Source organism: Pteropus vampyrus, unplaced genomic scaffold (assembly GCF_000151845.1).
Source record: "Pteropus vampyrus isolate Shadow unplaced genomic scaffold, Pvam_2.0 Scaffold206, whole genome shotgun sequence".
NCBI classification, from domain to species: Eukaryota; Metazoa; Chordata; class Mammalia; order Chiroptera; family Pteropodidae; genus Pteropus; species Pteropus vampyrus.
The window spans coordinates 945,418-973,144 of record NW_011888987.1 but is presented as its reverse complement, the minus strand read 5'-3'; the positions used below and the strand labels follow the sequence as shown (position 1 = coordinate 973,144).

General features: G+C 32.1%; 1 pseudogene; it reads left to right on the top strand.

The window, feature by feature from the left end:
• Window positions 1-3,484: 3,484 nt before the first annotated feature.
• The window catches only part of LOC105300290, a 53,468-nt pseudogene continuing 29,225 nt past the window's right edge, over window positions 3,485-27,727 (top strand).

The window sequence follows — 27,727 nt, the reverse complement described above, 5'->3', positions numbered from 1 at the left end:
AACCATATTAATTTTAGTGTATCAGAAGTAATAGCTGTTAGGGTGTAGAATAGTTATATGAAACTAAGTTCTGCAGAAAAATGAAATATTTTGAATATTTTTATAACTATGTAGAGAATGTGAGGCTTAGACTTTAAAAAACAAAATATAGAGATGTTTTTATAGCAATCAATTGAAATTAAGAATTCTCAACCCTTGTCTTTCTTCTTCTCTTTGATGAAATTCTGTTAGGTGAGAGTTCCACTATGAATAAGAAGACATTCTGGGCATTCAGGGGACTGACCTATGAGATAAATTTTCTCTTTGCTGTTTTGGTCCAGGGTACATAAAAAATTGATGTTCTCTCCTCAGGTAACATGCTTATTTTTTATCTACATGAAACTCATTGATCTTCTTCCAATTTGGTGTTAGCCTCTTCATTCCACTACCGTTCCCGAGGTAACGAATGATATTTTCATAGGCATGGCTAGTAATCAATATAGACAAGCTCTGCTCATTGATCTGAAGAAGACCTTTGATCTGGAAAATCACCAATTATGGCTATTTAAAGTAGATTCAATTGGATTAGGTAGAACAAAAAAACTGGCATTCTTCAATAGTTTTAAAACCCGGAACGACACAAAGTTAAATATAAGGTCTCTTAAAAAATAAGGGTTAATTTTCATTCTTTCAATTTTAAATGAAGATTTTCCTGCACATTCTACTTTATTTCTGAATTTTTTATGGCTGTTTAATATGATAGTCTTATAAGGGACATCTCAGTTACAAGGTAATTGACGATTTGCAGTGAGTTTCTGACACCCTTCAAATTCTAATTAATAAAAATAGATTCAGCTTAAATATTGATATGCTAAGCATTAGTCTTATTTTAACTGAAAAATGGTGGGCTCCTGGTCTGAGAAAATTAAGTCTTTAATGGTATGCAAGCTACCTGGTTGGTCGATCTATTATATTTTCAAGTGAAATTTCTAGTTACTATTATTTTCAGGCTGTAACTAAATTTGAATTAGAAATGAGAAAGTGGGTAGTTTCTTGCCTACATGAGACTATTCTACAGAGTACAATCTATCCGCTTTAATGTATGATGGTCTCTACTGCTTTGAAGACCATGACTCATGAAATATACTGAAGGAAAAAAGATAGAGAGCCCAACTGTGTTTTTCATTCTATCTCGTCTATACTCCCAGAGAATCCTGAATTCTAGCAGAAGATCTATAGTTCTAAAAGCTGTTCAGTTTGTGGTTTACAGAACAGGTTATAGAATAGAGAGATCTGGATTCAGATCCCAACTCAACTCGACTCAGTTTGCTATCTGTGCAAATTGAAAGATTATCTATTATTTTTATATAGTTTCCTTGTGCATAATAATAGTACCTACTTCATAGGTTGTGAGGCTCAAAAAGATTAATACTTAATAACAACAATAATACTTAATACTTAAAATTCTTTATTCAGCAATTACTATATAAATAATATTCTAAACACTTGAAATTATTTAATCCTAGCAACAATCTAGATTCATGTACTCTTTCCATCCCCATTTTATAGATAAGGAAATTACCATAGAGGGTTTAAAGTTATCTGTGAAAAGTCGTAAGCTAGTAAATTGTCAAATGAGCACTAAAATATAAGTAGTTTAATTTCAGAGCCTACCCTCCTAATCATTTCTAGACTCATGCAAAACATTTAGCATAGAAACTAACATATAGTAAGCTCTTAATACTGAATGACATCATATGTAAATAATAAATTCCCCAAATTCCAGAAACTGTTTCAACTTTTAGATGTGAAGAAAAATAATTTAATACCTAGCCTTAAAACAATAGCTTATTTGTGTAGGAAAGAAAAGCCCTTCAGAAAAGTCCAAAGGCTTCTCTCCTTTCAATGCTTACTGTGGGCCAATTTGTGAGATAAGTACTTTGCCTCTGATGCTCTTGCCCAGCTCCATCAGCATCTACTTCCTCCCTCCTGGATTCTTTCTCCCCTAAATATTTACCTTCTTTCTAATCATTGTCTTTGGCTAGAGATCAGGTAATTTTTGATAAAGTATTAGGGTATATCTATTTATTTTTATCCCTAGCATTTATTCACCATTTATTTTCCAGAAACCTTAACCAAACTTCTTTCTGAGAGTATATCCCCTCACCCTGTCTTAGCTTCTGGGCTTCTCCAGTTGAGTTGATTACCCTCCAGACTCTAGGGGCAACTATGTGACATGTCAGAGCAGACACATTACCAAGGTCAACGAGAGGTTCAGATATGAGCATGTGAGTTAATCACAGCCAATGGGATTGTGCTGGAATATCCAGAAACAAATCAGTTTGTTTTTCTCTTTTATTGGCCTTGAAGTTGTAAGGATGTAAAATCTGGAGCTGGCACACCATATGTAATCATCAGAGAAGTGCCTTTCTGTGACTAGAGTCAATGAAGAAGTAGAGGTATATAAACTGGGTCCTGGTGGCATAATTTAAGCCCCTGTCTCAAGCTGCGCTTAGAGTCAGTTCTCTTATATGTGTTTTCATTATGTGATTCAGTCAGTTTTCTTTATGCTTAAACCAGTTGGTTTAAGCTTTCTTTCACTTACAACTGAAAGAGTTTTAATTGATACAGTTTCTTTATGCTATGATAAAAATTATTTAATACTCAAAAGGTGAAGTTATAATATTGATACATTAGTAGTGGGTTTGTATAGTTTTGGAAGGATACATTTTTGAGCCTTGTAGAATAATTGTAGAGGTAGCAATAATAATAAAATTATTGATCCCTTTCTCCATCTTCCATTTGGCCAAAACCCTATTTAAGAATTTCTTAATAAGCAGTCATAGGAGCTCTTGTAGGCTTCTTGTTATTTTTCCCTGGGGTTCAAGTAGTGGTAAAAGAAGCACAACTTTATCCTTGGAGATTTTATGTCTTGCTCACTCCCAGAGCTGACACTTTTAAGTGAATATCTTTCAAGTATATCAAATGTCTCTTTTGATACTGCAGGCTACTCATTATCTGGAAAACTTCATACCTTAAGCCCAGACAGTTTTCTTCCTGGTTATATTCCTTAGGCCTGGAACATGGAAAAATTAAGAAATTCTGTGACTGCTTTAGGACACACATGAGTGGATATGGAAAGATAATAATAATAATAATAATAATAATAATAATAATAATAATAAAATCCCAGTGAAGACCAAAAGCCAACTTACTGAGGACTGTAGAAGGAAGAAATGGAAAGAATCTAGGTTCTCACTACCAACACTGGGCTAATAAGTTATCAATCTAAAACTGTTCAACCATTGGACTTTTGATCTTGTGGGCCAATTTGACTATTTAACATTCAGTGCTAGAATATCCTCATCTTTAAGCAGAACCAACCCTCCGTTATGAAACTAAAGTTGTCAGATGCTTACTTTCCTATTTTTCTTTGTAGTTTAGGCATGGAAACACAAGCTAGACCCTGCCCAAATTTTAATAGGAGCCAGTGATATGAAAGAACATGAATTGTGAGAAAGCACTTTTAGTGAGGGTAGTGGAGCCAACAATAGATCATCGCTTTCCAGATGTAGCTGGTGAGTATGGCTAGCAGCAGTATCCCAGGTTCAGCTTTGGTAGTGTTTTCACCTATACTGTCCATACCCAGTAGTGATGACAGTGGTGTCTTCATGGGACAAATGTTATAAGATAATTTCAGTTTTGTCCTGGGGTACCTAACCTTAACACTTATTTCTCTGATCATCCCAGAGATTTGGAGATCCATTCATTTAAGATTTGAGTCAGCTAGAGTTGATTTCTATCACCCCAACTCAAAATCTTCTATAACACCGAGAGATAATACATTAATTAGTGTACTTTTTAATTGTTTTTTATTATTGTTAAGCAGTCGGCTTCTTTTTGTTTTTGCAGCTAAATAAACTTTCCAAATTTATCAACTAATATCTCAACAACCATGAGTCTCTAATAACTACAAGGCACATACTATTGCAGTTACCAAGAATCAAAGATAAAATTTGTGATAAGGAAACTTTCCAGTTTGAGTAGCAAAAATAAACAAATGATGATAAATGGATAGATGATAGATAGATAGATAGATAGATAGATAGATAGATAGATAGATAGATAGATGATAGATAGTTAGATGAGAGAGAGAGAGAGAGAGAGAGAGAGAGAGATGATAGACTACTAATTTCTTCACACGCATGGTCACCAGCTCTATTTACATGGTGGTATCTTAGGCAGAAATCCTAACATGTTTCTTGATACAATGGAAGAGTTATTTATTATCACTTTCTTTCAAAGTCTTATATAACTAAGACTAAATGCTCCTAGTTATAACATGTCCTTAATGAGTTCTTTTATTTTATTCTAATTTTGAAACACTGCACTCCCTGTCTTAACCTAGGGCTAAAATTGAGTATTGAAATCCCACTGTGGTTTCTGGTTCATCAGAAAACACATTGAGCTCCCCTCAAAGGCTTATTTGTCTATGTTTATAACAGAGAAGTGAGTGAATCCAGGATAAGTAATGCTTTCTGTTCTCTTTTAATTATTAGAAGACAAAGCCTAGATTTGACAATGACACTGCATAGCTGATGCAACACCAGAGGTCTAAGGGCAAGTACTTATGCAGAAGTGAAAGACACTTGCCACACTCTCACACTTCCAGTTACACTGCTCTTTGTCCTCAGCCTCACAATTCAAGCTCAAATTCTTGTTAACATACCCTTTCTTAACACAGAACTGCTCTCTTTGTCTTATCTTACTCTTTTTTTTATATTGTAACTCACTTGCCCTAGTCATGTGGCTTAGAAGTCAAGTGATATAGTCATCTTTCAAAAGAAGTTTCTGTCTGCTATTATATGACAAAAGATTCCACTGGATAACTCAGTTCTAACTTTTTCTGTCCTTCACTGGATTCAGCTCATTGTTTGTGCTGTAAAAATAATCTTCTAGACTATATTTCCCCAAATTCAAAGCTATACTTTTTTAAAAAGATTTTTATTAAAATATAGCTAACATAAAATATTGTATTAGTTTCAGGTGTACACCATAGTTATCCAACATTTGTATAGCTAAAGATGTGATCACCATGATAAGTCCAGAAACATCTGACACAGCGCAATGCTATCACAATATTATTGACTATATTCTCTATATTGTATACCACATCCCCATGATTTATTTGTTTTATATCTGGAAATCTGAACCTCTTATTCTTCTTTGACTCCCCCCTCCTTTTTTGATTTTTCAATTATAGTTGACATTCAATATTATTTTATATTAGTTTCAGGTATACAGAGTAGTGGTTAGACATTTATATAGTTTACAAAGTAATCGTTTTTGCAAACAGGAAACTCCTTTTGAAATTTGAAAGAGCCTTATATCTGTACAAGAAATACTACTTGGGACCATCTTGCCCTATTTTTTCCCTTTGTAGATTATTACAATTTCAGAAGTTTTACTTATAGTTGTAAATCAGGATGTTTATTAATTTACGCAGAAAAACTACACTTTCTTGTCAAATACTTGTTATAATTATTAACATAATTACTATTATTATGAAAACTGGAGTTCAGAATTTACTCTTTCATTATAACTTTTCTAAAGTAAATTCTTTTATTATTTTCACCTAGGAAAAGCCCCCAGAATAATGAATACAGTAATGTGAAATGAAGAAAAGAGCTTGCCTTTTCTTAGAGCCACATTGATTTAAAATGCATCATTAACAATATCACCATCATTCAAACTACTATACTTTATTCAGGTAGCAGATACTATTCGCAGATGCAGAGCTCATCAGTGAGGGCTTCTCTCTCTTTCTTTCGGCTCCACAAAACTCTTCTATTCCATTAAAACAATAAATAAGAAAAATCATGAAAAACAGCCTGAAGTGCTTGTTTTGTTCTTTAACCTAAAGTGGGGTTTCAAGTTGTATTTACTCAGATGTGTGACATACGGAATTAGGCTACCATCACTTTGGAAAGCTATGCATTTTTCATTACTTTTCTGCCCATATTTCTGAGTGCTTTAACTGGTGCATTGCTTAGGCTGTATTGGATGATATCTGATCAAAGCAGTTCTAATTCATAACTATGGTTTCTTTTTTGATATTGTTTGGTTTTGGGATGAGTTACATATTCATTCTAGGCCATTCCTTTTAAGGTAAAAGAAAAGATTTTTACCTCTCTTTGTGCTGTTTATTTCTATAAATTCAATAAAAATAAAAGATAGAGAGATGAGTTCCTTGAAATAAAATAGTTATGATATTAGAAAGCCTACATTTATAAAATATTTCTTTTGATTCTGAAAAAAATCATTTATAATAGTTTAAATACATAGTTTATACATATAAACAACACACTTGCATAATAAAGGTATAAGAATTATGTATCAAATACTTACCTCAGAGAAGAAACAAAATAATGCATCCTCATTTAACATTTTTAGTGCAAAAGACAAAAAAGCAAGTTATTACTTTGTTATACAAAAATGCTGTAATCTAGTACAGGGGTTGACAAACTAAGGCCCATAGGCTTGTTACCTGTTTTTGTAAATGCAGTTTTATAGGAACATAGCCATGCCTATTTATGTATTGTCGATAGCTGTATTCCCCTATAATGGCAGAACTGAGTAATTGCAAAGGAGAACATAAAGCCCACAAACCCTAAAATATTTACTATCTGGCCACTTACAGAAAAAGCTTGCTGACTTCTGATCTAGCACATATATTGGTAAACCAATATTCCCCAAAATTTATAAGTTGAATGTGGTAGCTGTCACATTTTCTCAGGGTAAGTCATAAATATATTTTATTTTTAGATAACCAGGCATGAGACTCAGGAACTAGAGCCAATGTGTAAAAGGAAGGAACATTATATCTCAAAATGCACAACGGCTGTAGTATAAACCTCTACCACTTGAGATGTACTGTAGGAAATTTTCTATAAGGCACTAAAGGAGCTATTCATCATCCCTACAAAAGACCTAACTTCATACAGCAGAGAGCACAAAGTGTCAGCCATTACACCAAGAACCTTATTCTAATGTAAAAAAGCAACAAGACCTGTACAAGCTAATGGGAGGTCTACAGACTGCTCTTTCATGAAACCGTTGTTCTCTGAAGGAATGAGAACCAGGGGAAAGTGAGGACTTTTTTCAGTTAGCCTGCTTTTTGCTTTCATACCTTGCTTTGGTTCTGTATTCATACCATAATGTTATGTTTGTTTTTTAATTCACCAAGAGTTGTACACATCACCATTAAAATAATCTTTTAGTATTTAGCTTTCCTGCGAATAGTGACCTAATCCTTTAGAAAACCAGCTCCATTAACTATGATTTTACATTCACTTCTCTATCACTGATCATCAGAATATAATAACTCATTAATTCCATTCCTTTATGTGCAGTGTTTTGGACTTCATTGTTTGGAATTGTTCAGATACATGTTTTTCCTAATAGTCACTGATCTCCATGGGCTACTTAATAGCTATTAAAGAACACAGTTGTTCTTTAAAAAAGAAATGTTCCTTCTGTTAGGCATCTATGTTTCCAATGAGAGCATAAAATTTGCAAAAATATGGCATTGCTATTTTCAACATGTAACAGTCTGCCATGGTTAAAGATCTAATCTCTATGTTTCTTTGACCTCATAACCTTTTACCTCAACTTTGAGTCTGTGTTCCATTTAAAAATGTAAATATTATTAGTGCATATAGGAAAGATCATCTCTGTTTGAAAATTGCATATAAATAACTCCAGAGGACTGGAAAGAAGCCTAGGCTAAAATCATTGCATAAGGATTAGATCTGTATTACATTAACTGCAGAAAGAAGGAATTTCATATATTAACATATAGAGAACTAGTAAGGAGGTTTGAGCAAAAATTTATAAACACAGACATGAGCCAGTCAATGAAGCTCATGTTGAAAGATCTTTTCTTCACTATTGTCTCTCTGAATTTTAAGTATGGTGCTAGTTATTAAGTATCAATATAGTCAAGTGATTAAAACAAAATGAAGTTTCTGCTTCTGCTCTGGAATACTGAGAAGGCTGATAACTTGAGTCCAGAGGTCTAATTTCCATCTTGTTATATGTCTCCTGAAATGACCAAAGAAATATAAAAATAGACACTAATCTGCATCAGTTAAAGGATAAGAAAAGGGTTATCATTTCCATTGTCAGAAATAGCCACAGATTTCTGCTAGATTTAGTGCAGTGGAAATGACAAGACACTGAAGGCTGGCTCAAAACTCCCCTCTGGAGAAAGCAGTTCAGACTCTCAGGAAGTAATCAGAGGATGGGCTGGCAGACTCCCACACCTTTTTAATTGAAAGCATGAACATTGGAGGTGAGGAACATCTATGGGGCAGTTGGGGGTTTTAAATTCGTGATCACTTTTACTGTTTCAAGTGAAGAGTTTTTCTAATCAGTTGTTTAAGGGAAGCCCCAGTATTTCCTTGTTTTTCCAACAGAAAATAATAATAATAATAATAATACTTAATATTTATAGAATGTGCTAGGTACTTTTCTAACTACTTAACGTGAATTACCACATTTAATGTCCTTATTGACTTTAGAAGTTGGTACAGTTATTAGATCAGTTTTATAGGTAAGTAAAGTGAGGCACAGAAAGCTTAAGTAACTTATCCAAGTTCAAATAATAAACGAAAAAACCAAGATTTACATTTTGCAATCTGACTTGAGATGACGCCCTTAGGTACCATTCTATATGGCCCCTTAGAAAGTCAACAGTGCCATCACCTATCTGGGTGTGTTATGGCTATGTTTGCCAGATGTAGCAAACAAAAATATGAAACATCCACAAACATTTGTATTTCGGATGAACAATGAAAAAAATGTTACTTCAGTTGCATTGTCTCATGCAATTTTGGAACTTAAACTAAACACTTAAACTAAAAATGTATTTGTTGTTTTATCTGAAATTAAAATTTTTAATAAAACATATTTTAGTTCTTTAAAAATTATACATACATACATACATACATACATACATACATACACACATACATATATTCATTCATTCATGCTGTTATAAAAGAAATTCACTGGGCATTCCGTATTTTATCTGTCAACCTTAGGCATGAATTCTTCCTGACAAGGAGGCAACCATGCCGGGAGGAGGCACAGGATCACTCTCACAATGTACCTGGCCCTGGAGGTTGAGCAAAAAGAACAGAGCACTTTATCCTGGTGCACCAGCTTCATCAAATGAAGAAAAAATTGCACAAAGAACTACTTCCTCTGATAGAAAATTATGTATTTGAGCCTGCTCTCTGCTCTCAGAAAATGAGGTTTCTATACTGCTAATGTATATTTGCATTTACCAGCCCTCCAGACAAATATTTCAAAGCAGAAATCTAGGAACGACCGAGAAAGTAATGTGGGGATCCCAAAAAAGAAGCTGTGTTTGTGGGCAGACTTCCAGCTGGATTTATCTCTCTTCTCTTAAAAATGAGTTATAAGTAAAAAACCAAGTGAAAGTTCTCAAGAGATTCTACAATATGAAAGAAAGCATCCATTAGAAACTGTCTTATTTATTTTGGGGGATCTAGAGAAAGTAAAAGTAAATATTTAACAGTGTCTACTTTGAACTATCGAAAATTCAATAAAACCAAGCATTTGTTTATCTATGGGTGTGATATACTCTGGTGATACAAACTAAAAGAAAGATCCTGCCATCCCCCTCCCCCCAAAAAAATCTTTGTAAAATAAATTTTAGTAAAATAAATAGAAAGTCAAGTACTGACAAGTGTTGTGGAATGAATGAATGAATGAATGAATGAATGAGTCAAACAATACAGCCAAGAGAAAGGCAAAAGAGTGACTACATAGAAAGAATAAATTGGTATTCTGTATTCATTCCAAACTCCTCTCCTGTGCCTGGAAAGTTGAAAACAACATTTTCCAGACTCTTTTGCAGCTTAAATTCTGAACATGATTTAAGCTTTACCAATTGAATGACATTGGGCAAGATTTAAAGGCAAAAAAGTGACAGTTGCCTCAATTATAGTGTAGGCACGTCCACGATAGATATACTTGTTTTTTTTTTTAACAACAGTATGAGTGGACAACATCTAGCGTCTAGATAATATCTTTGTGGATATTGAGAGGCAGGGTGTGGTTCTGTTATTTTCTTCAGGCCTTCCAACAGTTCTGTGAGCCGCTTGAGACCCTATAATAAGTCCCTTTGGCTTTAACTACCTGGAGTGCTATTCCATTCGCCACACTGTTCTATGATGAATGCAGTCACTGGAACAGGAAACACTCTCAGAAAATGGGAATATAGGATTGGTTTCCTGAACTAGCTGCATTTGAATGCAGCAATTATCTTGTAAACCTTAGAAGGTGGACACATAGTGGCAAAGGGTTACTTAAATCATCACTATCATCAAGGGATGGTTGTGGGCACTCATCAACCTACACCACCCGACCAGGATGGCTCAACCAGCAACTGGGACAGATTGATTGCTTTGTTTCTCTATGAGATTTATCTATGTACAGTACTTGCTTATTTTGGATATGGAATTGCCTTCACTGCCTACTTTGTAAGACAACAGTTTTGGATTTACTAAATAGTTTATTTTATTTATTTATCTATTTTTTTTAGCATGGTATTATCACACACCACAATTCCTGACTGACCATGAAACTCATTATATAGAAGTAATAGGAGAAAAAGTGGGCTGACTCCCAAGAGATTCACTTTTCTTAGCATGTATGTTGAAATAATGGGCCTTTTATAAAGATAGGATAGACTATTGAACACTGTAAATCAATACCTGACCAGAATACGATGTTTTCCTACAGGATATATATGCTTTCAGCTAGCAAATGATGTGTAATTCTTTTTCTCTCATAGTTGGAACACACTGCTCGAGCCACTAAGATGTAGAAGTACTAATGGCACACTGCTTTAGTACATTTAATGACTCATAGTATTTTTGTTTCTCATTTCTGTGACTTTGCTTCTGCTGGTTTAGGGGTCTTGGTATTCAAGAGATAAATGATTCCACCAGGAACACATCAGAGGTTCTTTAAACTAAAAGTTGAAATTTCTACCTTTCAAGATTGAGCTACTCATTCATTCCACAACACTTGTCAGTACTTGACTTTCTATTTATTTTACTAAAATTTATTTTACAAAGATTTTTTTGGGGGGAGGGGGATGGCAGGATCTTCCTTTTAGTTTGTAGCCATTGGCCCGACATATAGAAAGAGGATTATTGTGTTTTCCGAAGTGATGATTCTGATAATTAAGGGAAAATAAGGTTGCTGCTTTAACATGGGACATGAAGAAGCATATCTACTACTCAGGCAATCCTCTAGAACACATCTGCCATGTCTAATTAAAAAAAATAATGGGGTAACACACAGGATAAGGCTCAGACACCACAGATACGAAGGTTTGAATTACTACTCCAGGTAAAAATCTCAGCTCATTTCATACGTTGCCCAAAGAGAAAGACACCTGAGGAAGGGTTTGGGAAGAAAGTTCCAAATAATAATTATGACTTCATGATTAATTACAGAGATAAGGACTAAAATAGCTATTCATATTCTCTTCCCTGTGTGCTTATATCTATGGCACTTTTTTTTTTACTAAACAATTTAATTCTACTCATCATTTTCTCCTGTTATTTTAATATGGTATGTTGGTGTTAGTTTACTTTGCAATCTGTTCATAAGTTAAAGAATTTAAAGATAGGGCTATAATTCAACATAAGGAGAAATGAATATCATCAACTTGTGGATGTAGTAACTAATGGGATTTTAGGCCACCTTTTTTAGAGAGAAGATGAAAGCATTTTTATTTATACATTGAAAGCCACATTATTGCTATATTATTGAAAGCTGCATATTGCTGTTCTATTACTCTCATCTGAAAAGTTAAGATTAGAAAAAAAGGACTTGTATGAAGTTCAGTATCCAAACAATGGATTGAGGTAGATGTAGTGACTTAGTACTCAACGTCCATCCAGATTCCTCTCAAGGTAGTTCCCAATATTGCAGGTGCTAAAAAACAAACAACAAACAACAACAACAAAAAAACAGATTTTTTCCAGACCCCATTACAGCTAAGTTTCCTAATGTGAATAAATTTCCACCATTCAGATATATTCTAATGAGATTTGGAAAGTGAAAGTGAAACAAAAGATTTTTCTATTTTTACTAGCAATCATGGTCGAAAAGGCATGTGATTTCTTTTCTGTGGCACCATTAGCAGAGATCTCAGTGCGAGATCACTATATTCATGGCTGTCAAGGCAGGATGTATGGCATACGTTCTGTTGTAGTCTATAATAGGCATAGTATGTGGTTTAGAGCTGGTAACAAGGTGATTTCCTGATGGTGGTACCTTATTAATGGACCACAGTGGTTTCTGGATTTATATAGTGGCAGAATGGTTATGGGGCCTACAGCAGCCATGTTTTACATTAGAAGATGGCTTTCTGATCAAAGAAGTGTCATTGCCCATGGTGATCATGTTTCACAGTATGGCTATAGGACTCATTCCTGAAATCTCAACTCTCAATTTGCTTCTTCAGATATTCTTGCAATTCTGTAAGCCATGTACCCTATAATACCTCTATTTCAACTTAAGCTGGGTAGAGTGAATTTTGTTTTCTATGTCAGCAGGCTAAACATACAAAAGGCTTGTCCAGGGATATTGAGATGAGAAATAAGGAGTCATAAGAACAGTCTGAAAAAAGACCTGTAGAGGAAATTAGGATTATAGGGTAAAAAAGTGAAATTTAAATATGTAAATTGTCATTAAATGTAGAGAAGATTAGAACAGACACTGAAAGAGAACTGAATAGGGATGTGAGAGACCAACTTGAGAAACTCTCCTAAAAACAAGAAAAAGAGCAAGACATTAAAACAACAAAACAATGTAGTAGATACGCATGTCAGGACACAGTAAATAAGTGAATATTAGGTGTTACGTAAAGAGACATCAGAGCTAAAAAGGGGCAGTAATTATTATAACTGCAATGGTGGTAAACAAACAAAAGAAAGCAAACAATTTAGAAAACTATAGTACTGGGTGTATAAAACTAAAGGTTTTCTCCAGAGGTTCAGGTAAAATTTCCTAATAACATGTTTGAATTTAAAGATAAATAAACATTATGCAAACATCCAAGCTCAAACAAAAATAATCCCCCAAATATCCCAAAAGAAATAAATGCTAGTTTTTATGAGAAGACAAAAAGTTCTTTTGTTCTTCATATAACATGCAGTAACAATGCATGAAGAAATAATGTGTACAAACATTGAAGAAAAAAATTTAGAGCTAAGAATTATAAACCTAGCCAAATTGTGTGAATTCAATAAAAAGTGCTTGTGATATTTAAGAACTCAGAAAGTATGGCACACACAAACCCTTCCTGATATCAATTAGTCGAAAGTTAATGGTAATCAACCAAGATGAATTGAAGTAAATAAATGAAAAGTATGGTTGGTATAATATTAAAGGATGGGGTAGTGAGCATTAAAACTCTGGTTAAAAAATAGAAATTAAAGTTGTAAAGGCTTACCAAAAGAAAAAATAAATCATATAAAATTAGAATTTGATTTTAACAAATTTGGTTTTTATGTGTGCATAGAGTATTTGTTATAGAATTAGATAATAGGACATAGAATTTGGTTCAACGTGTTCCAGAAAACATCCATTATTAGACCACACTAAAATAAATTAAAAACTAACAACTTTGACATGAAAAGGGGGAAAAGTTCATAAATAACCAGTACAGAGAGAGAATTAAAACTTCAATTATGTAATCTTCACAAAGAATAAACCTTATGTGGCCAATAATAAGAGTAGAAGTAAATTCATCACTTTAAAAGCATTAATTATATAGCAAGAAAAATAAAATAAACATCTGTTTACCAGAGGTTAAATGAAGCTAAAGAAAACAGAAGAATTGAGTTAAAGAGTATAAAAGCAAAAATTAAAAGTTCACAAATAACAAAAAACAGTAGAATTGATATTCACAAGTTGGCTCTAAAAATAATACATATACAATAAAATATGTTTATTGTTATAAAAGAAGAAGATGACACAATAGAAGAACAGAAATATTTAACCCACATATCTAGACATTGGAAAAATAAAAATCTAAGATAATACAAAGTATAATCCTAGTCTAACAATTGTGAAAATTTCTAAATTAACAATTTTCAAGAAAGGAAAGCTCAAAAATCAACATAAAAACACGTGAATCAATAAAGAGCTCTAAAACGAAAAAAAATTAAAACTTCTAGAAATGTTGACATCAAATTATATGGCTGAATTTTCTTTAATTTTCAGAGAATTAACAACAAATTTCAGAACTGTATTAATTATTCTAAAAAAATGTAAGTTATTAACAGTTTTTATACATTTTTGGATACAAATTTTATGAGATATCTGATTTGCAAATATATTATCTCATTCTGTGTGTTGTCTTCTCATTTTTTTGTTGGTATCATCTGCAGCACAAAAAGTTTTTATTTTAATGAGATACTATTTATTTATTTGTCATTTATACTTTAGATGTCACATCTAAGAAATCAGTGTCTAACCTAAGGTCAAAAAGATTTACTCCTATTTTTTTTGGTAAGAGTTTTATAATTTTAGTTCTTGCACTTAGGTCTATGATCTATTAAAAAAAATTTGTGTATGCTGTGAAGAATAGGTTAAATTAAATTCTTTTGCATGTGGATATCTAGTTGTATCAGCACTATTTGTTGAAAAGACTATTCTTTCCTTCATATTATTGTCTTGGCACCCTTGTAAAATATCAATTGACCATAAATGTCATAGTTTATTTCTGTACTCTCAATTCTATTTCAGTGATCTATGTGTCAATCTTGAACTAGTTTCATATTATTTTGATTATTATATCTTTGTAATAATTTTTGAAATGGGGAAGTATAAATCTAATTTTGTTCTTTTTCCAGAATCTTGTTTGTTCTAGGTCCCTTTCATTTCTATATGAATTTTAAGATTGGCTTCTAAATTTCCACCAAGAAAAAAAAGTCACGTAGGATTTTCATAAGGATTGTGTTGAATTTTTAGATATATTCAGGGAGCTATTTGCCATCTTAACTATTTTAAATCTTTGGTTCCATAAACATAGGCTATATTTCCATTATTTAGATCTTTAATTTCTTCCAACAATATTTTGTAAGTTTCAGTGTATGTGTTACGCTATTATGTTAAATTTATTTCTAAATATTGTGTTCATTTTGCTACTACTATAAATATAATTGTTTTCTTAATTTCATTTTTGGATTGTTCATCACAAGTTTTTATAAATATAACTGATTATATATATTGATTTTACATTTCACAAACCTGCACAATCTGCCATCAGTTTTAATAGTTTTCTTGTGGATTCCTTAGGATTTTTAATATATGTAATTATGTCATCTGCAAATAGCAATAGTGTGACTCCTTCCTTTCCAATCTCAATGCCTTTTTTTCTTTTTCTTGCCAAATTTTCCGAGGTAAAACCATCAGCACCATGTTATATAGCAGTAGTGCAAAATTAGTCTTTCACCTCTTTTACTTAGTCTTTCATCTCTACCTCTGTTTTTTCTGTAGATGGTTTTTATCAGATTTAGGAAGATTCCTCCAATTTCTAGTTTGCTGAGTGTTTTTATCATGAAAGGGTATTGGGAGTTTGTCAAAGGCTTTATTTTACATCTACTGAGATGATCATGTGTTTCTTCTCTTTGTTCAATTAATATAGTGCATTACATGAATTGATTTCCAGATATTAAACCAATTGCGCATTCATGATATAAATCCTGTATAATCATGGTATATAATTTCTTTTTATAGATTGCTGATTCAATCTACTACTATGTTGTTGTTTAAAAAATCTATATTAATATGATATGTTGTTCTGTAGTTTTATTTTCTTGTGATGTCCTTGTACTATTTTGGTATCAGAGTAATATGGTCTTCACAGAATGATTTGGAAAGTCCCTTCTATTTCATTTTTTAGAAGAGTTGAAGAATGATTGGTATTAACTCTTTAAAATAGTTCATTTCAAAAAAAAAAAAGCCCTCTGGATGTGCGTTTTCTTCGTGAGAACTTTCAAAATTACCAATTCAATTCCAATTACTTGTTTTAAGTAATTCTGATTTTCCTATTTTTTTCTTGAGTCAGTTTTGGTAGTGTGTGTGTCTTTCTAGAAATACGTCCATTTTATCTAATATGACTCATTTGTAGGACTATACTTTTTTATTGTATTTCCTTAAAATGTGTTTTTTTTTAAATTTCTGTAAAGATAATAATGATGACTCATGTCTCTTTCACTTCTAATTTTAATAATTCAGGTCTTCTAACGTTCTTGGTCAGTCTACCAAAAGATTTGCTATTTTGTTAATCTTTTTAAAGAACCAACTCTTGGTTTATTGGTTTTTTATTGTACATTTCATTTATTTTTGCTCTAAAGTTATTGCTTCAAGTTTAGTTTGTTCTCTTTCTGTTTCGTTCTTTTTGCATAAGGTAGAAGGTAAGATATTTGATTTGAGATCTTTCCTCTTAAGTATACATTTTTATAGTTTTGAATTCCTTCTAAGCATGACTTTATCTGCATCTCATATGTTTTGGTATGATGTGCTTTCATTTCATTTAGTTCAAAATGTTTGCTATTTTCCCTTGTGATTTCTTCTTTGACTCACCAATGATTTAGGAGCATGTTGTTTAACTTCCACATATTTGTTAAATTCCCAATTTTCCTTGTGTAATTGATTTCTAGTTTAATTTTTTTTGTGTTCTGAGAACATACCTTTTATTATTTTAATCTTTTTAAACTGATTAAGGCTTGTATATGGCCTAATATATGGTCTATTCTAAGTAATGCCCCATATACACTTGAGAAGAATATGTATTTTACTGTGCTTGTCTGGAATGTTTAACACTGCTGAGCAGTCTGCAAATACCATGGAATTATCTCTAGTCCTCCACTGTTTACTTGGCTGAGAGAGGCTTTTGTCCTGCTCCTGGTCTGCTAAGTAAATGGTGCATCAAGGTCTCTGATAAGTGTAATGGAACCTCAAACTCACCAGCTTCCACTCCCATCTGCCATGGCTCTGCCTTAGCTCTCAGCACCACAGACTTGCTACTTGAAAGCTCAAACTGCATCCTATCTCTTCCAGGTTCCCTGCTCTGAAACTGGTAACTTCAATGACTATTTAGTTTTTTGAGTTACATAGGTGTGCTGTAAGATACAGATTCTAAGGTGGCAATTTTTTTTAATGCCTTAATTTTTTTAATGAATATCCCATTCTACTCACTTAACTTCAGGAACACTGGTGAAAGCTGTGATGTCTCTGAGACATAGTGGAGTGTTCACAAGATACCACAAAAATTTCATCATTTATAATCATCTCCTTCAAAGAATTTACTTTCTTCAAAGAAAATTTTGGCATTTCAAGAAGAAAACATTCTCCAAAGAACATAAAAATGAGAGAACAATTTAAATTAGGATAAGGTAGCCTCTCATATAAAAAGAATCTTGAAAAATTTCTCTTCTCATTCTTGAATTTTTAGCCATAAAGAAGGCTTATTTATATTAAACAAAAATCAAACATGTTAAATTATTGTGACAGTTGAGCTGGCATTTCCATTGATAAATGCTTAAAATGATGCCAAGGAAACTGACCACTTCATTGTGCCACAATCTGAAACTCACTCTCTTCTCATCCTAGGAAGATAAATAGCAACTGAATTATCATGCCCTAAAAGAGAATGGAAGTCGTCCAACCTCTCTAGGTCCAATTTATTTTTTTTCCAATGAGTTTTTATCTGTATCGTTTTGATGTACTCCCAGGGCTTTTAAATAGGTCTTATTTGTGGGGAGCTTTTTAAATTAGATGTATTTTCATTCATTTCTTAAATATATCACTGTAGTTGTGTTTCAACAAAAGCAGGTTAAAAATAATTAAATATCTCAATTATGTTGTTTCACCTTTTTTGGTGGTTTTAATATGCAACGTTACTTAAATAATAAGCTAACCATGATATTTAGGCCTCAAAATGAGAACACTATTAATTAGAGGCTACATATGGTATAGTAACAATGGCGGAACTATTTAAGTTGACATAAGTATATGCCCAATTATAGGCTTTATTTTTAAGGAAAAAGACATTGGTAGATGAAAAACCAAAATCTCTCTTCAGACATCAAAGAAAATTAGGCAACTTTAAAAAGACAGTAAATGGAGTGAAAGTGAAGCATTTTACTTTTCAAAATATTAATTTAGTAATAGGTAATAACTTCATTGCTCCTTGATTATTGGCAAAGGCGAGATGTACATGTTCTCCTTTGGAACACTGTATTAATGAAATTGAAGGTTGTGTGCTTTACACAATGCATGTTCTGCAACATTTTGAAAGCTTAGCTGGGAATCCCTGTGGTGCTGAAGGAAAAAAGGAAGCAAAGTCTTCTCCAGTTTTTAAAAATCAGAAGTATTTTTCAGAAGTCAGGTATGAAATAAACTGCTTATGAGAAAATGACTGTAATGCTGCCTCAGTTTTTAGTGATAGAGGGATCTGTTTAAAACACTCTGACATAAAAAATAAATCAGCTTTGACTTCAATTATTAAGTGCTAAAGTAACATTCTTTGATAGAAAGGGGTGGGTTTCTGGCATTTCAATGATAAATATGTATGAAAAAGAGTTGTGTCACCATGGAAACCAAAACCTCACCACATTTTTTTTTTTTAGACATGGCAAATAGTATAGTAGAAACTAAAAATCTCTAAAAACAACGTTGAAAACTAATCACTGTTAGGGCATGTTTATGTATTTTTAAGTTTTAGCATTCTTTGGTTTTTAGCATTCATTTAAACTTCTGAAGAATACTTTGAGGTTTTCGTCAAGTCATTTTTGAAATTTCAAGCATTTTAATGAATATTTCTAAATGAGCATTAAGGCAACTATCTACATGGTTGCATTATTATTAACTAATGTGTATTTTACAAACTTTGAACAGCATCTCTCTGAAGGGATCAAATGTTTATTGCTTCAGTGTAATAGACTCTTTTATAGGCAATTAGGCTAATATCTTTTATTTTTCTTCAGTTTTTGTTTCCTATGAGTGAATTCTGGACTAGCAGTATATAGATAGTATCTGAATCTAGTGATGTTTTTCTTGTTACAAATGTTACAAATACTTTCTGGCATTCCTGATAGAGTGCCCACTGGCTCTTTTAGTTGGAACTGGCCCATTTCATATCCTCTCTTTCTCTAAAAGTACGAGTTCAATTATTTTTAATTACTTAATTTTAAATATATGTATATTTAAATGAAGGTTAACCTAGGCAACTCAAATATACCTTCTAATGTAAGAGGCAGTATTGGCAAGAGAAAGAAGCACTGGTCCAAGATATTCAAATGTCTAATCCTCGTTCTATTTTTTTTTAGTAGCAATTTGGCCTTGGAAAAGTTATTTCATCTCTTTGAGCCCTGATTTTTTTCATGTTTATAAAATGGGACTCATTATATACGCACATGACCAGAATTATGTTGAGAATCATTGTTTATCTGAAAGTCTTTTTAAAAATGTAAATTACATTTCAATTATAAGATGAAAATAAGTTTTATTGCAGCTAAAAAGACACCAAGGCTAAATATTGCATAATACTAACATATGATAAATTAAGTTTATAGCTCACAAAATACATCTAGGACCAAAATATCTGGTTCAAAAGTGAACATTCGTATAGAGTATATTTTCTAATAAAATTTCACTTGCTTACTTGCTCTCTGTATTTATTTTGTCAGCCATCAGAATTATTAGTGATTGTGTAGTTATCACTGAGAAGTTCAGTAGACACTTTCAAAATTAAAATTACTGTGGTAAATTCTTACCACAAGAGACATCATCAGCTTTGATATGTTTAGCTGACTGATAGCTATGCTACTTCAGTGAGCAATGAGAAATATTTGGTATAGTAGGACACTAAATTTTTTCAACACATAAATTACATGTATATAAGTGACAATGAACAACAAAAAATATTTCAATTTTGTAGAGCATCACTCTGCCAATGAGTTTCTTCTAAAGGGCTCCTACCTCTTCCACACTATTCTCCTTATTCTCTAAAATTCCATAGTCCTAGGCTGCTGCATGCACAGCAACCCAGTCAAAGCTCCTAATACTGGTGCTACATATTTAGAGCCATGGCCAGTGTTGCTTTATAAGATTTATCTAACTGCTCCTGTAGAGATTAAAGCTTCTCTCTCTTCTCTAGGTGAGTCCTTACAGTCAGAAGTAACATGCCATGGCCTTCTGCACTCCCACGGTGCAAAGAAACACTGTCATACTTCCATACTTAAAGGCATATTAAAACACAGCACCAGAAAATGTGTTGCTTACCCTATTATAACAATTTATTTTTCTGTATGAGGAACTTTTCCCCTATAGAACAATTTCCTAAAAAATAATTCTCTTATTATCATAGTACCAAATCTGACTATTTGAAAAGTCTCAGAGTTTTAATATATTAAGAAAGATTAAGTAGGTCTAATTCACAATCTCAGTGACCACTGATAAAAACTTGTGGAACAGATGGTGATAAGAAATATGCCCATCTCCATATGGAATAACTAATCTTATAATATTTACTTTTCATTTACTCTTATTTATTTCAATGAGGAGTACATATTAAGTAATTTCATTTTATTTGACACATATCTTTTTAAGTTCCTTACATCTTTAAATATGTCACCAAATTTCGAGATTCCTAGATACCCTCACATACTTTCTGAAAAATGAATGTTTATTTTCAAAATAAATTTTTCTCTATGTTTACTAAGATCAGCACCTATTATAATAAGTAAAGTTGTGGATTATTAGGAATACTTGAAAATAACTGACATAGTAGCTTTCCCATTGAAAAAATATATTGTTATAAAAATATATATCTATAACTCTACATTTGTATTTTTAAATGTTGCCCTTTTTTATTACAAAAATTTAAATCCATCATTTTTAATGGCAAAAAATAAGGAACTGTTTGGGCACATTTACCTGTTTTTACTATAACAGACTGAAATGTTATTGTCAATATATACACAAAAGTATACATTTAGGTAAAACAAAAGCAAATCAAAATTATTCTTAAATTCAGATTATTTTCTACACAATGACTAACACTTTGAAATTTCTAATTATCTGTCTTCTTTTTTTACTGATACCATCAAATATCATATAGATATAATAGTCTCTTAGATAGTAATTTCCTACAAAGAGTATTGCTATCTAATATTGCTTCCCACACTTCTATAAATTAATTTCCTATTGGGCAGGGAAGAAATCTATTTTGCTTTTTCCCTACAAGTACAAATTTTCAGGCTTTCTTTAAAAATTACATTAAAAATCTTTGGAATTTCATATTCTTGTGGACAAAAAAAAGAATTAACATTTCTTATCAAGTTTTATCAATGTCATGTTTTCAAGCTACGTTCTACTGATGATTTTATAGTGATTTGTAGCATTAATTTTTTTAAGAAAACATATTAGCTTTTAACAAATTGAAATATCAGAAATTAAGAAAGAGCAAACAGCCAAAGTAAATTTAAAGACGTTTACATAGACCTATTTTATCATTTTTTTAGGTGATGACAATTAAGTAGTGTGAGACTTATAAAATAGCTAGTTTAAAAAAAAAAAAAACGCTTTTAGATATCTGTAATGCTAAAAAGAAAATCTCATGTACATGTAATTAGTAACTAATAATCTATTTTACCACAAAATATCCTCATCCCTGCCTCTTCTATCTAGTTGTGTCTACTGTGTGCACAGTTTTATAACAAGAGGTGAAAGATAAGAAAATACTGACTCAGTAAAAATCTATCACTAGTGAAAATCTTCTAAGAAGTAAAGACACTCAAAATATACTACAATATTTTGGTACCTAAGTATACCAAGTACCTTTAGATATTAATAGAAGAAAAAGTGATTCGAACTCTAATTATTAAATTATTACTTATTAGTAATTAGCCATTCTTTCAAAGTTTCATTTTAAAAATGCCATACTACTTATCATTATTATTGATTAAGAAACATAGTATTAAATTACTTAAATAGAGACTTAGCTTTTTATATTGGATTTATTTGAAGAAAAACCCCATCCACAAATATATGCAAAGCTGGGTAATATACGAGTTAAAATAAAGTGTGGTATGAATTTAGGGACGTGAGGTAGGTAAAGTTTTCTAAAGTGACAATGATACATCTTTGTGCTATTTTATTTAACAATTTAATATCCATTAAAATTCTTTGAGAATAGGGTAGAAAGAGTGATCTGGGTGGGGTAAGTAAAGAGGGAAAGAAAGCCTAGGAATGCTTGGGGTTTGAAGTTAAAAGAGTACTGAAGTTCTTGATAATATATTTTGGTCACTTTAAGCTCTTCCTTGACTTGACCATCTCCTTTCTTCTTCAGAAACATCTATGCCCTTCTGTACATTGCACGTGTTGGTTTACCTTTAATAAACATGGTTTATCTCAGCATACAAGGAACACACAACCACAGTTACACTCTCTTACGTGGGTAAAGCCGTCAACCAATCAAATACTTTGTTATTTTGAGTTGAGAATTAGAAAGAGAAGACCAACCAAAAAGATTTTCTGACGCCAGATCCACAGAGAATCAAGAGTAGAGGATCAGTATAAACAATATGAATAAGCAATTTTAATGAAAACTTTTTAAAATCGGAGTTGAGCTATAAAACTTTGACTGTTCAATAAAATCTATTAAATTCAATGTTACAGTTTTTTACACAATTTTTAAATTATTTGTGTATTTGAACCAACATGTTGCTTTCTATTTTTTTTTCAAAGATCTTTTTCTTCATTTATGAAACTTTCCAGAATACAAAAAACAACTGGTAAATAATTCTTGCTTGGCAAATTCTCATATACACTCACAGACTACATACTGTTCTGATTAGGCACACAAAACATGCTACTCAATATGTAGACATGTTTCAACTCACGATGACAGCTGATGTATGATTCACTAAGCTGACTGCTCAAGGCATTTGTGCGGATTCAATATTCATATTTATTTATGTGAAAGTTTTGTTGTAAACAAAGCAATTGAAACGATGTATCAGATGGCTACTGACAAAGTTTTTTTTTTAACTACTTGTACTTTAAAGGAAAAAAAATCACATAAATATGTCAAAGTCCTATGAAAATAAAGTAGTTATTTTTAAAAGTAAACTAAAGCCAATAACATTCCATTGTATATTTCCTATGCCATTTTAGTTATCTGCCAAACTGAAAGGATTGTTAACAAGATAGTTTGAACATTTGCTTCAGAAAAATAATTTTTCCCCATTAAGAAAAAGTCCCTTAAAGAAAGAAAAGCCAAATTCTTCTCTTAACTTCACCCATGTCGGAGCTAAATCCAAATGCCTGTTCCTCGTCCATGTACAAACTTCTGTATGAATTAATCAGTGGACAGTCATGGCACAGGCAAGAAAACAACTACTTAATCTTAACCAGTTGTAAACCACTCCATGGGAAACACTTGTTAAAAGCTTAATGATCAGAGGAAGAAAATAATGCAAATATCGCGCGCGCGCGCGCACACACACACACACGCGCACACACACAAATTTATTTCTAGTTTTGTCTCATAAATTGCACCCATAACTTGACTGGCCACACAAGAAGGTTCAGGTTATTGCTTAAGCAATAAACTCGATCTTCTCAGTGGAGGGAGAACCCATTGTTGATCCATATCTTCTTGGCATGTTTATCTCCGATCAGGGATTGCTACAACCTATCTCCGATCAGGGATTATTACAACAATTTAATACTGGGAGAGGAATACCTGAATAGTTCTATTTCCTTGGTGAACAAAAAAAGGAAAAAAAATCTATATATACATATGAATTAAGAATCACATCCTTTAAAAATCACTAAGAAGAATTCATACCATCTTCCAAATGGTTTTCATGGACCTCATGAAACTCATCCAGGATTTAAAATGGAAGTGGGAACAAAAGTTAGACAAATAACTTTCTAAAATGTCACAAGAGAATGAAGGACGGAGATTTTTTTTAAAAAGATTAAAAGATAGAGAAATAATGAAAAGGAGGAAGGAAATGAGAACAATGAAATTTTGAGGGTTCAAGATTGTTTTTCTCCCATTCCAAAATACTAAAAGTAAAGCTTAATTATTAAGATTATTTAGATGTCTGAACCAATCTGACTCAAATCAATTGTATCTCTTTATAATTTTCTGGTAACTAATAAAATAAACATATTATTTTTATCTTGTATGACTTTTTAAAGTTCAGAAATTGCTTTTAATACTTTTTTCCTCCATAATACGTTCAACATCAGAAAGTTAATAATTTATCTGAATAAAAGTGATTTGATAAACACATAGAAATTTTATCAACTATCTTGCTTATGTAGATATGCAGAATAAAGATGCAATCTCATATTCTTTTCAAGGAAAAAGCCAGCTTTGTTTCCTTACTTTTCATTTCTTTTTAGAAATTTTTAGCTTCTGCATATTAACAACAATTTATTTTACTGTCAATTTCTCAAAATTGTACTATTTTAATGATAATATCAAGCTGCTGTTAGTTTGCTTGTTTTTAAACAATTGGGCCTTTCTCTCAACTACCAGAATAATCCAGTCATTTAGGGATCCTACAGTAGTCTTTTAACCTCTTTGAACAGTCTCTTCAACTGCAAAATAAAAAAAAAAGTCTCTAAACTTCTTTCTTAACTAAAATTTCACAAATCTGTCATGCCTGTGTTATTATTTCAGCCGTCTGAAGAGCCAAACAAATCCCCTGCATGTGCTTTTATTGGAGAGGCCAGGACTGTCAACAACACAAAGAGACTGAAACTTTGTAGAAAATCTGTTTAACCTAGTTACTCCAGTTTAAAAATGTGCCAGTCTGTCAATCTCATATTTATTTCATTGGTTTTTGTTGTCGTTGTTGTTAATTGGCCAGTAATTCAGTTAAAGTAGTTGAAACAGCACATGTGTAGATTTAACTTCAATCACTAGATATACTGATAGATCTGAGTTGGTTTTGAAAGAAAACATATTTAACTGCTTAATAAATTACAGTTGGAGGAAGAGACATCGGGTAAACTCTTTGGGTAACAGAATAAAATTTCAATAATGTAAATAAGGTATTATCCATTCTCTGCTTCCATTATAGTATAGTTTCTGATTCTCAAAACTGTTGTCTGACAGCTCTGTGTTCTCCCGGCCAGGTGATGGTACATTTTTCAGCCTTTTTTCATTATACAGTATTACTCTGTGCTTAGCCACTGTATCCGTTCATGCAGACATACTCTACCTTCAGTTTAACACTAAAATTGATTTGCTAGGTGCTCCTTCACTTCTTTACATTTCACATCTTTCCATTGAATTTCTTGTGTCAGGAGCACAGCACTGTCTTTCCACTTCTATCCTTGGAAATTTGAACATTCTTTGGGTTTTCTGACTATTTAAATGGCTTTGTGACTGATGTCAGTATGTTTCAGTCTATATTATTTTGTTGAATGCAATTTTGTATTATTCTGTGAGAGTATTCAGTGCTTGTTTTCATTCTGGATTCTTTCTTTTTTAACATTATTGAAACTTATTGGTCTTTTCACATGAATTAATACCAGGAGACTTTTTACTTTTATTTTTTGTGTGTAAAAAACTAAGTTTCTAATTAGTACTTCCCCCAGAAAACATATATTAAAAAAGAAAACTCCATGATATAGTAGTTAATAGTTTATTTTTTATAAGAGGAATATACAAGGAAACCACAATAACTAATCCTTACACAAGTGAGAAAATATACTCCCTTTTCTTGCAAAAGTGGAAAAGATGAGTGTAAAATGGTTCGGGTTTGCAATTATATGATCTAAATTGGCACTAGATTTTGGATCTTCTCAGGAGGATTTGAAGCCTGACCACTTAGTGCTCATTGATAAGACATATTTATGGAAGCATATTGTTCTAAGTGGTCAAATTTGGAGACTTTGGAAAGTGTAGGTGAAAGTTCAAACTTCTTTACTAAAATGTAATAAAATATTCAAGATGATCCATTCAGTCAACCTAATATCTAGTCATCAAGCAGGAGAACAAGCTAAGGAGGTATTATATCTTTCTCTAGCATAACATGTTAAGTGCAGTATTCCAATCTAAAAAGTAGAATTGTTCCTTTGAGTGAAATAATTAATGATCCCAACAAAAGGAAAGCTGTTACGAGAGAGACCTCTAGTGGAAGAAAATGCAAGTGCCTCGGCAAGGAATTTTATTGTTTATGCTTCATCTCAAAAAACAGAATTTGCATATGCTGTTTAAGGAAGGGTCCACAAAATGACAAACTAAATTCCCCTTTAATGCTTAGTACATTCATTTTGTTTAGCAAATAATACTTTTCAGAGCAGAGCCGATTAAGGGCTTGAGGGAGACTTAACTTCTTAGACATCGATTTTAGAAAACAAGTTATAGGTATCTAAAAAGAAAGACAAAAAGATTTGTAAAAGAAGGCAACCAGAATTTGCAGTCATTTCATGTCTAGAAGCTATTGCCTCATTAGTTTCCTGAATCTTTTAATCGTAGGTAATTTTTTTGACATATAAAAATATCAAACAATTTTTCATGTATGGAGGGTCAGGCAGACATTTTGGGGGATTTTCCAGTGTTTCACAAATCATAACATTCAATAATAAAACGTTAAAATATTAACTCAAAAATGTTTTTTAAGAAAAACATCAAAGGTTGGTAATATGCAGAGTAAGGTGGCACCCAAGTACAGGTTATTTCAAGAAAATAGTTGCCTCTGGACTGTAGAGTATCTCATTCAACTAATGTTCCTTAGTTTTAAGATTATTCTTCCTTGTTCTCCAAACAATTGCAATTCATTCTATGATCTGTAACTAATTTTAACTACTTATTAAAATTTTCTCCTTTAAAAACATTGATGATAAATATGAAAATCAGGATATGTTTTCTGGTTATCTAGTGCTAAATCCCAGAGAAATCTGAGTCTACTCACTGTATTTACCAACTAAGTAGTAACACAACTTGTAATTTAAATTATGACACATGCTTTAGTTCACAGAAATGCTGTGACCTAGAACTACATAATTTAAGAAAGTGCTCCAGGTATACAGAAGAAAATTAGAGAAGTTGATAATACAAAGGTATAACATTAACTCAGCAATGAAATATGCTTACAGTTTCTAAGAAAAGTATTATAGTTAAGGAAACTAGTTGCTTACGGTAACAATTTCTGAAATTTTCTTCTATAATAACAATTGTTACATATATCTTCAAAAAAAAAAAAATAACCACAACGGAACTTTAGTTTTTGTTATTGTTCATTTATATCATCCAGATGTAGGAAAGAGTATTTCGTGAGACTATTTTTATTTTCAGTGTCGGCCCCTAGTTTTCTTACTCATTTTTAATTCTGCCTATTGTTTTTGGTAAAACGCTCTTCAATTTCTCCTCAGGATGATGAAAGTTTAAAGGCTATTTGCAAGGCAGGTTATTCACACTTCTTATGTTCTCATATTAATATGTATCATTTAATGATGAAAAGGAACTATCTATCTTCCATTCTTACCAAAATCTGAACACCCCACAAGACAGGACATCATAATTTTGAGGAAGTGTGCTTCATGAATCTCTTCAAATTTGGGCTGGTGGTTGGCAGCCAGTTAAATGAGAATTGGTAGC